We start from the raw sequence: 15,760 nt of genomic DNA on the forward strand, positions 1-15,760 counted from the left end.
TTGAGCATCAGAACTGATGGATAAACAAATTGGTCTTAGAAGATACCAGTGGATTAGCCCCCAAACTCCCCAAGGGAAGTGTTTTGAGGTCCCCTATAACATAATTTTGGTTGAGCAGTAACCTGAAGTCCCATACATCTTGTGACCGAGACTGAAAAAAGGACATGAGGAATGTGGAGAAGGTATTTATTTTATTTATATGTCAGGTAGCACCTTTCTCCAAGGAGCTCAGAGCACTGCGTGAGCAGCAGTCAGCATTATATATGGTGCTTCTGTTCACAGGTGTTTGCTTGGATTGCTCAGTTTTGCTTCCGCTGTGAGGTCCTTTTTTCCTTTCTTTCTCTTATTTCTACTCACAGTTGTAGTGTTCTAGTATATCCATTTACTTAAACAACTTAAAACTTATGTTTTAGGAAACTGATTACCAATATGACAGGCTTAAAATAGATCCTTTTTGTATGATTACAACATGCTGATGCAGCTTCTATATATTACATGTTGAATAAATGTATCAGTACACCAAGAAATAATAATAGCATGCTCCACTTTTGTACAAGTACCTGTAAATGCACATCCAGCCACCAGGAGCAAAAATGCCTGAAAAATTACAGACAGGTGTTCTTCCTGTGAAGGATTAGGTTCAAGGTGATTCTCTGCAGAGGATGGCATATGATTTGATGAGGATCAAAATAATAGCTTCAGTAGGCAATTTGGCAATAGTTGGATGGGAGGATGTAGATTGGATCTGCAGCCAGGGTGGGCTTCCCAGGCCTGCCTTAAAGTAGGGAAACTCATACACTCAAGCCTCCATCCAGCTCCAGGTGTGTAGCTGGGCCTCTGCACAGGGCTCCGGAAGAATGAATGAAGAGGAGCGCCTGTCCTGGGCTGCCTGCCCTGTCCTGGAACATTTTAGCAGTTCATGGGAAAGGCAGCATAACAGAAAAAGAGAAGGTAGGGCCTGTGTTTTGTCATTTCATTGTCTTGTTTTATTTTTGCTTCTGAGGCTCAGGAACTCCTCCCTTGGAAAGCGCAGACCCAGGACATCAGCCCTCATATCACTCCTTCCTTGGGGAAAAGTAAGCAAGAGGCTGAAGTTCCCATTCCATGGTTGCTCCCCCCTTGAAAGTGGAGATAACATGTGAGGAAGGAAATAAGTGCCCATTTTACATACAGTTGTCAGACCATGGAGTCGTTAAAGAGATTGTTTTAATTTTGGGCATTGTTAGTATTCCTCATTTGTGAGGATGTAGAGGGAAGGAATTTGGGCAAGAACTTTATCCCAGTTTCCATCGTGACAACCACCATTAGTCAGCCACCATGACTTATGGAGAGAAGTGAGGGAAATAACCCTAACCATGTCATCCCAAGCTGCTCCAGGACCGCTAACTAAAAAGCAGTCTTACAGTCTGACCTGCTCTACAAAACAACAGACTGCTTTCTCCCTCCCTTCTACCTACCGCCAGGCCTGCCACACCCAACCCTAAGGTGGGATTCCTTATTCAGCCTCCAACTAAGGCCAGACTTCAAGCCACACTGATCATGTCTGCTGATTCATTTCCTCCAGAAGGAAAATGGTACCTGACAAGTTGTGTGGCTTGTACTTCCTGGTGTTATGAATAACGCACTTATAGGCTCAGTTCCTTTTAGGCCCAGCCAATTGTCTTTCAGTCCCAAGTAACAATTTGCCTCACTGTGTGTGTGTCCGAAAGTCAATAAAGCTCCTTGCCTGGTTTTCTAAATGATCTGAGCGCTAGAGGCCAGTATTGCCTGGGAAGCTTTCCTACCATATGAACCTTTTCAGATGCAGGTGGGCATGGTCATATGTCACAAGTCTTAGGTTGTATCTATGAATGTGACTTTCCCCGTTAGAAGTGCGGCTTCAGCCAAGCTCCAGATGAGAACAGTGCCTAAGGGGGACAAACAAGATAGTGGACGCCTGTCGCTGGCAGCCATCACTCAGCTCACTACTCCGCCTTCTCACATGCCCACACATTCTCTTTGTTGCCATGGCTGAAGTATCAGCCTTAGGTGGCTACAAGGAGATGTGGAGTCTTGAGAACTGGACAAAGACCTGATCCAGATCAGACATGTCCCCTTAGGAAAACCCCTCAGTCCTCTTAGTCTTAAATTCACAACCTGTACGATGAGGATAAGTGAGATTTTTTTCTAAAATGTTTGTATGTGGTTCTGGCTATAGTGGACTCTCTTACAATAAACCAAACCTCTCATATAGAACCAAAAGTTGAATAAAATACTCTAAAAATACCTGTTTGGAGGCAGCAGAGAGTTGAGGAGACAGCAAGAATTGGAGGCGCTATGATCCAAGGCAGAAAACAGGTGAGCCTACATTTGGTCCAGCCTTTCTCCAGGAGAGATTTTTGGATCCCAAAGCAGCATCCTAAGGGCTTAAAAATTGAGTGGCAGAAAATGGTGGCCAGAAGTCTGAGATATGCTAGATGGAGCTGTAAGCAGTCTCCCAAAGCTGGTGGAGGGAGCAAAAACGAGACCTCATAGCTCACAAGAGAAGTCCTGGACAATACCACTGGCTTTGGGATGAGACCTGTGCAGGGAGCCACCCTAGGAGCAAGGGAAAAGCAGTAGACCAGCCAGGACAACGGCTGGGCTGAGCTCCCAACTGGACTAGGACGGCCCCCTTCCTTAGCAGCCTGCGTGAAACAAAAGTGGAGCCTATGAAGGCAAGATAAGACTGTCCAGAGCCTCAAATTGTCTCTATTATCAAATACAATCCATGGCTTTTAATAAAAATTATTTACCATATTAAGAGATAAGACAACATGACAATACACTAATTTAAAGAAAGAGTCCCTCAGAAAGTCCAGGTAACAGAACTGCCAGAAAAGGACTTTAAAATAACTATGATAAGTATTTTCTAGAAAATAGAAGGGACAGAATTTCAGCAGATAATTAAATCCATTAAGAAAAAATTAAATGCAGGCTCTATACTGAAAAAGAAAGAAATTGAAAAGAAATGCTTAATAGATGGTTTCAAAACTAGTTAAGAATTGGTGTTTGAAGAAAGATTAGTAGAAGTGAACTAAGCTGAGTCACAGAGAGGGAAAAGATGAAAAATGCCAAAAAGAACATAAGAAATATGGGCACAGAGAAGATGTATAACATATCATATCAGAATCTCAGTAGAGGAGACACAGATTGTGACAGACTGAAACTGAAATAACTTCCTGAAAGTGATGGAAGACATCAAATCTTAGATTTTGGAAGGGTTATGTACCCCAAGTCGAAAAACATACAAAGAATATCACATCTGGCCTATCAATGTGCTGTTAAATAGAGCAAACAAGAAAAAAAAATTAGTCAGGATATAGAAGATTTAAAGGAGACAATTAGCAAACTTGACTTTATTAAATATATATAGAACATTGCAGAATATGCATTATTTTTGAGCCCATTTGGAAAATTAGAAAAGTAAATAAAAAGTAAAAGAAAACATGGGGTTACAAAACAAGTCTCAACAAATTTCAGAGGTTTTAAACCAAAGTCTTCCGATCACAGTGGAATTAAGTTAGAAATGCATATTAAAAAAAAACAAACTAACAAAATCCCAGAAAGTTTGCAAATTAGGTAATACACTCTTAACATCCCTGTGGGCCAAAGTAGAAATCACACTGAAAATTAGAAATTATGTAGAACTGAATAGTAATAAAAACATAATATATCAAAAGTTGTGAGATACAGTAAAGCCATGCTTAGAGGACAATGTATGGAGTTAAATGAGTTTTCAGAAAAAAGGAAAAGGACAATTAAGGAACAACTCCAGAAGGTAGAAAAAGAAGAGCAAATTAACCCCAAAGAAAATACAAAGATGGGAATAATAAAGATGACAACAGAAATTGATGGGGCAGAAAATATACAACACAAAAATTCAGAAAGCTAAAATTCTTTCCAAAAGGGAGGCAGGAGAGGAAGATACAAATTACAGTGTCAGGAATGAAACAAAGAACATCATTTGCAGATCTTAGAACATTAAAAAAATAATGAGAGGATATTATAAACAACCAATTTTGAAACAACTTACCAATATGATACAAGAAGAAAATAATTCTGAATCATTTGATAGCAATTCAAGAAAATAATAAATAAATAAATAAATAATATAAGAACAAAATATATTCAAGGAAAGTATAGACCCAAATGGTTTCACTGGTGAAATCTACCAAATATTAAATAAAGAGACAATACCAGTCTTTCAATATCCTCCAGTGTTTTGAAAAAAAGGAATACTTCCTAAATCATTTTATGAGGCTGATATAACCTTGATTCCAAAATCTGGAAAAGCCATAAAAAAAGGAAATGTGAAGCCCAATGTCACTTCTAAACATTTGTCTAAAACTTTTAACGAAATAATAGAAAACCAAATCAAGTTATACATAAAGAGAATAATATATCATGACCAGTTTGAGTTTATTTCTGAAATGCAATGTTAATTCACATTCAAAATTTAATAAATGTAATTCCCCATATTGTTAGAATAAAAAGAAAAATCATATGACTATATAATAGATGCAGAAAAAGCATTTTAAAAAATTCAATAACCTTATGATGGGAAACAAAAATTGTTAACAAATTAGAAATATGAGACTTCCTAAATATAACCAAAAAAAAGGTACATATGAAAATCTAGAACAAGTTTGATATGTAATGATGAAATACTGTGTTTTCACCTGATCATATGCCCTGTTAAATATTATTCTAAAAGACAATAAAGCAAAGAAATGTAAAGAATAAACACTCAAAAGGAATAAAAAGCCATTTTTCACATAATACATGAATTCATACATATAAAATATATAAAAATCAACTTAGAAACTACTAAAATTAATAAGTGAATTTTAGCTAAGTCAGTGGATGCAAAGTTGGTATACAACAGTAAACATCAAAAAAATGAAACTTTAAACAAATACAGATAATAGCAGCACATTTTTAGAAATTAGCCTAATGGAAATGTCCAAGATCTCTACACATAAAAATTGCAGAACATTATTGACAGACATTTAGGAAACCTAAATAAATGCAGAAAGATGTCATGTTTGGGGATTAGAAGACTATACTGTAACAACCTCAGTTATTACCATTTTACTCTCCACACAACCACAATAAACATCCCTGCAGGCTTTTCTGTGTGGGGAAAATGTTGAATATATGTGTAAAAGGCCAAAATGCTTTCTTGAAGACAATCTTCAAGGAAAAGTTGGAAGATTTACAGCACCACATATCAATAGTATCTGGACCTTTTTTTCCTGAAGACCCTTCAAGAGAAAGGATCCAATCAATAGAATAGAAATAAAAGATTAAAGAAGAGTGAACGGAATCTCAGAAACCTGTGGAACATTATCAAACAGGCTTCCTTATCTGTAACTAGAGCCCTGGAGGACAGAAGTGTGAGAATAAGGCAGGAAAAAAGAATATTTGAAGAAATAATGGCCAAAATTTCCTAAATATGATGAAAAGTGTCAATCCATCAAACCCAAAACAGGAGAAAAATACGAAGAAAGCACACCTAGATATATCACAGTTAAATTGCTAAAAATCAAGGAGAAAGAGAAAATCCCCAAAGCAGGAAGAGGTGGGGAAAAAAGACACTTTACATGAAAGAAACAAATACCAACAACACATCATAAGCAGTAGGCACCAAAGGACAACAGAACAATGCATTTAAAATGCTGGGGGGAGAAGGGAGGAGAGATGGCCTGCCCAGAGTCAGTATCTAGTGAAAATACCCTTCAGAAATGATGGTAAACTGAAGATACATTATACAAAACAAAACTGAACAAGTTATCTGTAGCTGACCAGTACTACAAGAAATACTAAGGAGTTATGCAAACTGAAGGGAATTCACACCAGACAGAAACTTGGATTTGGAGGAAAGAATGAAGAGATGAGAAATGGTAAATGAGTAGATAAATATAAAATAGCATGGAGGGTTTTCTTTCTCATAATTACCTTAAAGCACAACTGACTAACAAAGAAAAATATAACATGGTAAGGTGATGTTTATAATGTATTTAGAAATAAAACTGCCATGATAATAGCACAACTGACAGGAGAATGGGTTAAAGGAATTTTACTGTTGTAAGCATATCACATTTGTAAAATGGGAAGTGAGATGCATCAGGCCAGATGTGAGGTAACATTTAAACTCTGATACCTTTAACTGACTTTAAGTAAACTCTGGTAATGGAAAGATACATATTGTTAGCCATAGAGCAAAAAAAAAAAATTAAATAGAAGAGATACATCTAGCAAAAATTACAGGAAATATGAACAATTCTTGCAACGCAATAAGTAGAAGACAACCCATAAAAATATAGGCAAAAGAAAATGCACAGCACTTTACCAAAGAAAATATACAAGTGTCCAGTAAGAAGATGAAATATAAAAGTAAGTATATGACATCATTAGTCATAAGGAAGATGCAACTGAAACCACAGTGAGACACCGAGATACCAGTACACACCCACTATGATAGATAACATGAGAAAGATGAAGATTACTCAGTGTGGGTGAGGACATGGAATAATCAGAATGTTCGTGTTTTGCTGGTAGAGAAAGTATGTTAGAGCAACAATTTTGGAGTTTGTTAGTTTCTTATACACATACACATATTCTGCAGAAATCCCACTCCCAGGCATTAATCAATGACATGAAAAATTTCTGATGAAAAGTCTTTAAAAATATTCACAATAGCTTTGTGCATTACAGCCCCAAACCAGAAAATACCAAATGTTTTTCAACATTGGAATGGTGATGTGTGGTGGAATATTATACAGTAATAGAAAATTGACTGACAGAAGCCAGGCACAAAATTATCTATAATGAATTATTCCAGTAATATAAATCTATCAGGCAAAACTGATATGCTTGGTGTTAGAAGCCAGGTCAGTGCTCAACACTGAGGAAACCTGGGAAGCAGTTCTTCAGCTAGTGAGAAACCACATGAATATGTTCACTGTGTGAAAGCTAGCTGAGCTCTAAGCTTCTGCTTTGTGCACTTTTCTGTACATGCTTTACTTTTATAAAATAGTTTACTTAAAAATAGGCTTAGAAGCCACCACAGTAATCACTGTTTCAGGCAAGAACCACCAGTGGATGCTAGTCTGAGTGGGGTGAGAGCATGATGGGGAGCAGAGTATTTGTAGAGTCTCAGAGTGTCTCCTCACAAACTAGTAATAATGGCAAAAGGGAAGACATAGTAACTTTGCAGGAGAGGAAATGGACAGACACCACCTTACCAAGTGATCAAAGGAAACTTGTGTTTTAGTTTGCTAGGCCTGCCATAACAAAGTACCACAGGCTGGGTGCCTTAACCAGTGATTTAGTTTCTCACAGTTCTGGAAGCTGGAGGTCTGGGATCAAGGTGTTGACAGGGCGGGCTCCTTCTGAGGGCCACGGGTATTCCAGGCCTCTCTCCTTGACTGGCCGATGGTCCTCCCCTGAGACCTTCATCATCTTCCTGCAGTTTGTGTCTGTGTCCAGGTTTCCTCTTCTTATAAGGAAACCAGCCATATTGAACAAGGACCACCCTGATGACCTCCTTTTAATTTAATTCCCCCTTTAAAGACCCTGCTTCCAAATGCAGTCACATTCAGAGAGATTGGGAGTTAGGGTTTTACCATGGACTGGGGGAGATGCCTTGCAGCCCAAACAACAATCATAGGCAGTTGGGCTGCATCTGCTTCATGACATAATAAATTGGAAAAACACAGCATCACGGTGTGACATTCTTGCCCAAAACCAATAACCTGAAAATCCACAACCATTGTGACAAAACATGAGAAAAACCCAAACCGAAAGACATGTAACAAAATAGCTGACTTGTTCTCCAAAGTCTCAAGGTTTGAGACACAGAGACCCAGGGACTCTTCTGGATTAAAAGGGACTAGGCAGATATACAACCAAATGCAATGTGACTCTAGTCTGGCCCCTGGGCCAGATAAAGGGAATAACTGCCGAATTTTGAATAAAGTCTTTTAATAAAATAATAGCAGAATGTTAATTTCCTGATTTTACTAATTGTGTTATGGTTACAGCAGAAAATGTCCTTAATTTAAGAAATACACACTCAAGTGTTTGTACATAAATCTGAGGAATCTCAGTGAAGAGTTGATGGAAATTCCTTGTATAATTTTTGCAGTTTTTTTATAAGTCTAGAACTACCTTAAAATTAACAAGTTAACAGAGGAGAGAAAGCAAAACAGTAAAAGCCCTGCAATCAGAAAAAGCACACATAAATATACACAAAGGCCCAGCCCCCAGCAAAGTGCCTGAGAGAACCAAAGGAGCTCCATTGGCCCATTCATGCATTTTTTTAATGAATGGGAATGAATGGCATAACAAAGTGAAATCAAGCGCAAAATATGCTTGAACTCATACCATCTAGGAATCAGATTAACTCAGAGGATGGCACCTTAAAATGCGGGTGTGATTTCCCCAGAGCTTCACCTTGGACTCCTCCACTGTTACCACAGCTCAGGCTCAAATTCTGGTTAACAGTAAAGTATAAAAAGCATGAACTCTTATTGAAATATTGCTGGTATCCCATAGTTACCAACTTATGTTGAACCACATTCACAGTATAAAGATAAGCTTCCTCTGACAGAATTTTCCCTTGTTTCACCTCTGAAAACATCGTTACTGCCACACTAATCCCAAAATTTAGGCAACAGAAATTTCCCCTTCCAAAGTGATTATCTTGGTATTGTGTAGACCCAAGTCATGACTCTCGTCCAATGAGGACTCAGCTCAGGAATCTTCAGGTTGGGTCACTCTTACATATTCACTCAGCAGTCACTGCGTACCCAACATGTGCCAGGAACAGAGCTACAGGCTGCGCAAACAGGAGGATAAATAAGGCATAGCATTTGTCTTTGGGGAGCTCACCTTTACTTAAGATGTGGAGAATAAATATTTTCCCTTCTTTTTTAAAACTATCAAAACTAGGAATTTTTTTTAGATTAAAATCTTTGAGTGCTGTACTAGTCTCCTGGGGCTGCAGTAATAAATTACCACAAACTGGGCAGCATAGAACAGCAGAAATTTATTCTCTTCTAGCTCTGGCATTCAGAAGTCCCAACAGAAAATGTCATCAGGTCCAATGCCCTCGGGAGCCTGGGTGGACAGCTCCCTTGCCTCTTCCTTCATTGCTGAGGGGTCACATCCTTGGCTCGCAGCTGCATTACCTAGTCTCTGTCCTGCCGCCGCACACCATCTTCCAGAGTCTCTGTCTTTGCCTGGTGGTTTCCTCTTGTTATAAGGACACAAGTCATATTGGATAAGAAGAGTCCAGCCTAATGGCCTCATCTCAAATGGACTACATCTGCAAACACCCTATTTCCAAACAAGGTCCAGTTCACATGTACCGGGGCTTACAATTTCAACTCATCTTTTTGGGTGACACAAATCAATGCAAAACATGCAAGTTTCAGTAAATGAATATGATCACCTCCTCTGGGAACTTAAATCTTGCTAATGAGAAGACAACATTGATGTGTTTTAGACTTGTTTTCCGTGATACAAATGAGACTCTCCATGAGCTGAAGGGCATCTCTGTGGGCCTGTGGAGAAAGTTTAAATGTGATACTGAAAGGGACAGTTCCAGGAGGGTGCCAGGTATAGGGTCTCCAGGGCTCTGAGATGTGTTATAAGTACTTTGGGCTGGAAAGGGGAACTTATAGAGGGAGAGAAAAGGAGAAAGGAGACTGTGTAACTAACTGCCAGGGTAGATGACACTGGTGCCTACCAAGCCATACCATCCATCAATACATCATCATGGCTACACACACTGGGTTTCTGCACAAAGATTCCCTTTGAGGGGAAAAAAAAACACCTCCCCAACTTAAAACATTTGAAAATCAATGGCTTAGATTGCTGGAAAATTGTTCAACAGCTAAATTTCAATCCTGCTGGTGCTGTTTTTATACCCTGCCTTCTGAATAAAATTAGCTGGTCAACTAATTTTCTACTTTAAATTATATTTTCCATTCCATTGTTTTTCTTTTCCTATACTAATATGATGTTACTGTACTATCGATGGTACCAATGTTTGAATAGTGGAAGACTAGAACATTTTGCCTCAATTTTTATAATAAAATCCTAATATTTTAAATCAGTAATTCCCTTTTAAAAATTCAAATTCCAATGTTGATTAAAATGGCATTACTATTGATGTATGAAATTTTTTGATTCACTTATTGTTCATTATGTATGTTTTCTCAATAAACTTTAGTCTTCTAAGATAATTTCCTGTTTCACAGAAGAAAATTATATTAATAAATAAAGTTCTTTTTCTACATTCTTCTCACCACATCTCTCTATATACCTCCTTTTTCCTTATACCACTTTTTAATATCCTTCCTACTTTATTGTTTGAATGTTCTGCTTGCTTATGCTTCTTGACTTTTTTATTCTAAACCTTTATTCCTAAAGCTATAGTCCCACATTTTTTCATTTCTTAAGTGATCCTATCTTGGCACGTTTTTCTTCATTCCTCCTACACCACCTTCAGTAAAGGTAAAAAGTACACTTTGTCTTATTAAATGAATGTGACTTTTATTGGAAAATTTTTTAAGGACAAATGATTTTTTAAAAACTCCTTAAGCAACTACTTTGGACAGCATTCCCAGTATTTTGATGCATCTAATTCCAGAGCTTTGTTTACCACATATGAATTGTTACTTCATAAAAATGTAAGCATACTGTAATCTAGTAGTTGTGGGTAGGCCTAATGAAACTGCAAGAAATCCAGCAGGGAATCCCACAAGGTGCAGCAGGCATGGCCTTCGGCCCCAGGGCACACCCCAGTTCTGCACTCCTCGGGCCTGGTCCAGAGCAAGGCACCAGGCAGTCACATCTACCCCCAAACGTGCTCAACCTGGTAGGTCCTGTGCTCTTCTCATCTGATGGTGTGGAAGGTGCTGGAACAGAGAACCCACCTTGTGACTGCTAAGAGTGCTCCAAGTGCACAGTCCATGCAGTCTTTAAGGGACCTTTAGGGGGCGCCTTCGCTGCAGAAAGCTGCCTGCTGCCCTTTCCCAACATAGCCCAATTCAGCGATACAAAGTCCCCATGCTCTCACTGAGGCTGGGTCAGCCCAGGAAGGCCTCTCCATTTTTAGAGCCCTCGCCCAGGCATCACAGCCACAGTGCCCCCAGCCCCTTCTTCCTTTCCCGCCTTATGCTGGTGGGGATGCCCAGACCACTCGTTGGTAGGCCCCCTTCGTGCTGGGCTCCAGCTGAGTCTGCTTGCTGAAGACCCCACCCTGCAACCTCATCAGACTGGACCCTAGAAACTCCAGCACCAAATTCTTCTCCCTCTGCATCAGCCAGGCCCCACCAACATTTAAAAAGAATTTTGTATATTCTGTGAACACCAAAATAAATGTGAACTGGTTTTATTTTGCCTTTTTTCACTTGCTACTAGGATGAGATTTTATTTCACCTGCTCACTGGTTTTGCTCTTGCCCTTGGTGGCCATGCCGTACAGCCTGTTATTTTCAATCTCTCACTTGCTAGTGCAGTGATTACCTGGCCTCTGCTGGTGGGTATGTGCTCAAATCTATCCTTTGCCTTAGAACTTGGTTTATAATATTTTTAAATAAGCTGACGTTTTTGTTTGTATGTAGTCTAATCTCTCAGTCGTTTCCTTTGTGATGTGTGTTTTCATATCATATATAGAAAGTCTTTCCTCACCCAGCATCAAATAAATATTCCCCAGAGGGAAAAGATAATTTGAACTGTCTCAAATAGTAGAAAGGTGTTTATAACAATTGGGAAAACTCTGTTGTGGTCTTATTTGTTCTCCCAGTGTTAAAAAAATTATTTTGTCAAAGAGGAAACAAGAGCCAACCCCTATGATGTCGTGACCTGTCTGTGCTAGTGCCCCACCCACCCCCCACAGGCCCTGAAGTCACAGTCATTTCCACCCACCAGGTGAATGTCCTGGTAAATCTTCTCCAGGACTATCTCAGCCTTCACTGCCTTTTAAAATGTCTTTCCTGGGCCCAGGACCAGCCACACAATTTCAGGTCCTGGTGCAAAAAGAAAATGTGGGGCCTCTTGTTCAAAGATTATAAAGAATTTCAAGAGGGTGAGAACAGCATTAAACCAAGGGTGGGGTCTCTCTAAGCACAGGACCCTGAGTGTGCACAGGCCAGAAGCCCATTAAGTCACCCTGCCCAGAACAGACGAATCAACTGTTTGACCAGTTAGATCGAGTCAGTCACAAAATGTTTCATGAGTTTTTCATTTGGTGAGTTGTGAAAAGGATGTGACTGAATTCTTTTTGACTGAATTAGCTGAAATCAATGGGACAGGAAGAAATGAGGAGATTATGAGGCTGAAAGTACTGCAAACAATTTGGGGGGACTTTCTGCAGTGAGACCCTGAAATCTGTTACCTTTGAAAATCCTAACAGGAGCCAAGATGGTGGCACGAGTAGTTCAGCGAAAATCTCTTCCCAAAAACATGTATATTTTTGAAAATACAACAAATACAAAAATTCCTAAAAGTGACAAATGAAATCAACTACTCACCAAAGCAGTCAAAGGAAACACAAAAGAGTATAGAATTAAACACCTAACATATAAAGAATGGAGGAGGAGGAATAAGAAGGGAGAGAAATAAAGAATCATCAGACTGTGCTTATAATAGCTTAATAAGCGAGTTAAGTTAGACAGATAGTAAAGATGCTAACCTTGAACCTTTAGTAATCACAAATATAAAGCCTGCAATGGCAATAAGTACATATCTTTCAATAATCACCCTAAATGTAAATGAACTGAGTGCACCAATCAAAAGACAGATAGAAACAGAATGGATAAAAAAGCAAGACCCATCTATATGCTGCTTACAAGAGACTCACCTCAAACACAGAGACATATACAGACTGAAAGTCAGGGTTGGAAAAAGATATTTCATGCAAACAATAGGGAGAAAAAAGCAGGTACAACAGTACTGTTACCAGATAAAATAGACTTCAAAACAAAGAAAGTAACAAGAGATAAAGAAGGATATTAAATAATGATAAAGGGGTCAGCCCAACAAGAGGATATAACCATTATAAATATGTATGCACCCAATACAGGAGCACCAACATATGTGAAACAAATACTAACAGAATTAAAGTAGGAAATAGAATGCAATGCATTTGTTCTAGGAGACTTCAACACACCACTCACTCCAAAGGACAGGTCCACCAGACAGAAAATAAGTAAGGACACAGAGGCACCGAACAACACACTAGAACAGATGGACTTAACAGACATCTACAGAACTCTACACCCAAAAGCAGCAAGATACACATTCTTCCCAAGTGCACATGGAACATTCTCCAGAATAGACCACATACTAGGCCACAAAAAGAGCCTCAGTAAATTCAAAAAGACTGAAATTCTACCAACCAAGTTCTCAGACTACAAAGGAAACTCATCCCATGCTCTTGGCTAGGAAGAATTAATATTGTCAAAATGGCCATCCTGCCTAAAGCAATCTACAGATTCAATGCAATGCCTATCAAAATACCAACAACATTCTTCAGCGAACTGGAACAAATAGTTTTACAGTTCATATGGAAGCACAAAAGACCCCAAATAGCCAAAGCAATCCTGAGAAGGAAGAACAAAGTAGGAGGCATCTCGCTTCCCAACGTCAAACTCTACTACAAAACCACAGTAATCAAGACAATTTGGTACTGGCACAAGAACAGACCCACAGACCAGTGGAACAGAATAGAGACTCCAGATATTAAACCAAACATATATGGTCAATTAATATATGATAAAGGAGCCATGGACATACAATGGGGAAATGACAGCCTCTTCAACAGCTGGTGTTGGCAAAACTGGACAGCTAAATATAAGAGAATGAAACTGGATTATTCTAACCCCATACACAAAAGTAAATTCGAAATGGATCAAAGACCTGAATGTAAGTCATGAAATGATAAAACTCTTAGAAAAAAACATAGGCAAAATCTCTTGGACATAAATATGAGCAACTTCTTCATGAACATATCTCCCCAGGCAAGGGAAACAAAAGCAAAAATGAACAAGTGGGACTATATCAAGCTGAAAAGCTTCTGTACAGCAAAGGATACCACTAATAGAACAAAAAGCATCCTACAGTATGGGAGAATATATTCATAAATGAGAGATCTAATAAAGGATTGACATCCAAAATATATAAAGAGCTCACTCACCTCAACAAACCAAAAGCAAAAAATCCAATTAAAAAATGGGCAGAGGTGCTGAACAGACACTTCTCCAAAGAAGAAATTCAGATGGCCAACAGACACATGAAAAGATGCTCCACATCACTAGTCATCAGAAAAATGCAAATTAAATTCACAATGAGATATCACCTCACACCAGTAAGGATTGCCACCATCCAAAAGACAAATAACAACAAATGTTGGTGAGGTTGTGGAGAAATGGGAACCCTCCTACACTGCAGGTGGGAATGTAAACTAGTTCAATCATTGTGGAAAGCAATATGGAGGTTCCTCAAAAAGCTCAAAATAGAAATACCATTTGACCCAGGAATTCCACTTCTAGGAATTTACCCTAAGAATGCAGGAGCCCAGTTTGAAAAAGACATATGCACCCCTATGTTTATCGCAGCACTATTTACAATAGCCAAGAAATGGAAGCAACCTAAGTGTCCATCAGTAGAAGAATGGATAAAGAAAATGTGGTACATATACACAATGAAATATTATTCATCCATAAGAAGAAAACAAATCCTACCATTTGGAACAACATGGATGGAGCTAGAGGGTATTATGCTCAGTGAAATAAGCCAGGCAGAGAAAGTCAAATACCAAATGATTTAACTCGTATGTGGAGTATAAGAACAAAGAAAAAACTGAAGGAACAAAACAACAGCAGAAACACAGAACCCAAGAATGGACTCACAGTTATCAAAGGGAAAGGGACTGGGGAGGATGGGTGGGAAGGGAAGGATAAGGGCAGTGGGGGAGAAAGGGGGCATTACGAATAGCATGTATAATGTAGGGGGGGTAACAGGGAGGGCTGTGCAACACAGAGAAGACAAGTAGTGATTCTACAGCATCTTACTATGCTGATGGACAGTGACACTAATGGGGTTTGTGGGGGGGACTTGGAGGTGGGGGGATATCTAGTAAACACAATGTTCCTCAAGTAATTGTAGATTAATTATACCAAAATAAAATTAAAAAAAAAAAAAAGAAAATCCCAAAGACTCAGTTCCAGAGTTAAGCAATAACTGCCAATAAAGGTCATCCTCCAGGCCCGGGTCTGAGGGCATTGATGAGAACATTTGCTGTGGCCCTCATGGCAACCTTACCGAGCAGGCCCGTGTCACAGGAGGGGAACCTTAGGCTTGGGAGTAACAGTAAATTCACCAGTTAACACAGTCCATCAGCAGCCAACAGGCCTCAAATTCCAGTCTGAATCGAAAGTCTCCCTGTTGACCTCCATGTTCTGGCCTCGTGATCACAGGCCCTATCTTCTACAAACACAAGGGACATTCTGGATTTGGGAAGGCAGTGGAGAGGGTCACCTGGTCTTGCACTTTGCACACTCTTAAAATGGGCCTTGTGTTTGTAAAAGATGGGGAGTTCCTGAACAGGCCTGAATTTTCATGCCCACACTTCAGGGCTAAGGGAGGTGAAACTGCTGTTTTCAACTAAAGATAAGGATTTTTTTTCCCTCCTCTGTATAAATAGCAGGTCGTTTTCCTAGGTCTCA

The sequence above is a fragment of the Manis pentadactyla genome, chromosome 5, assembly GCF_030020395.1.
Source record: "Manis pentadactyla isolate mManPen7 chromosome 5, mManPen7.hap1, whole genome shotgun sequence".
NCBI classification, from domain to species: Eukaryota; Metazoa; Chordata; class Mammalia; order Pholidota; family Manidae; genus Manis; species Manis pentadactyla.